We start from the raw sequence: 339 nt of genomic DNA, 5'->3' as shown, positions 1-339 counted from the left end.
AATAGAAAGGTTGCTCCTTGGTTTAATGAAGAGCTGCACAGAGCAAAATACTAAAAACTGGAGAGAAAATGGCACTCTACATGCCTACAGGAATCCTACCTAGTCTGGAAAAAAGTTTACTGCTGTGTAAGAGGACCCTTTGTAATTCAATTCAGTTTATTTATATAGCGCCAATTCACAACACAAGTAATCTCAAGGCACGTTACAGTTCAACCAGATCATCCAGTCAAATTGATTCAAAGTTTTCTATCTAAGGAAAACCAGTTGATTGCATCAACTCAAATACAATCCCTCACACTAAGCATTCTTCTAGCGACAGTGGAGAGGAAAAAGACAAAA

This window comes from Cyprinodon variegatus, unplaced genomic scaffold (genome assembly GCF_000732505.1).
Source record: "Cyprinodon variegatus isolate N-32 unplaced genomic scaffold, C_variegatus-1.0 Scaffold1321, whole genome shotgun sequence".
NCBI lineage: Eukaryota > Metazoa > Chordata > Actinopteri > Cyprinodontiformes > Cyprinodontidae > Cyprinodon > Cyprinodon variegatus.
Note: the sequence above shows the minus strand (reverse complement) of the source record.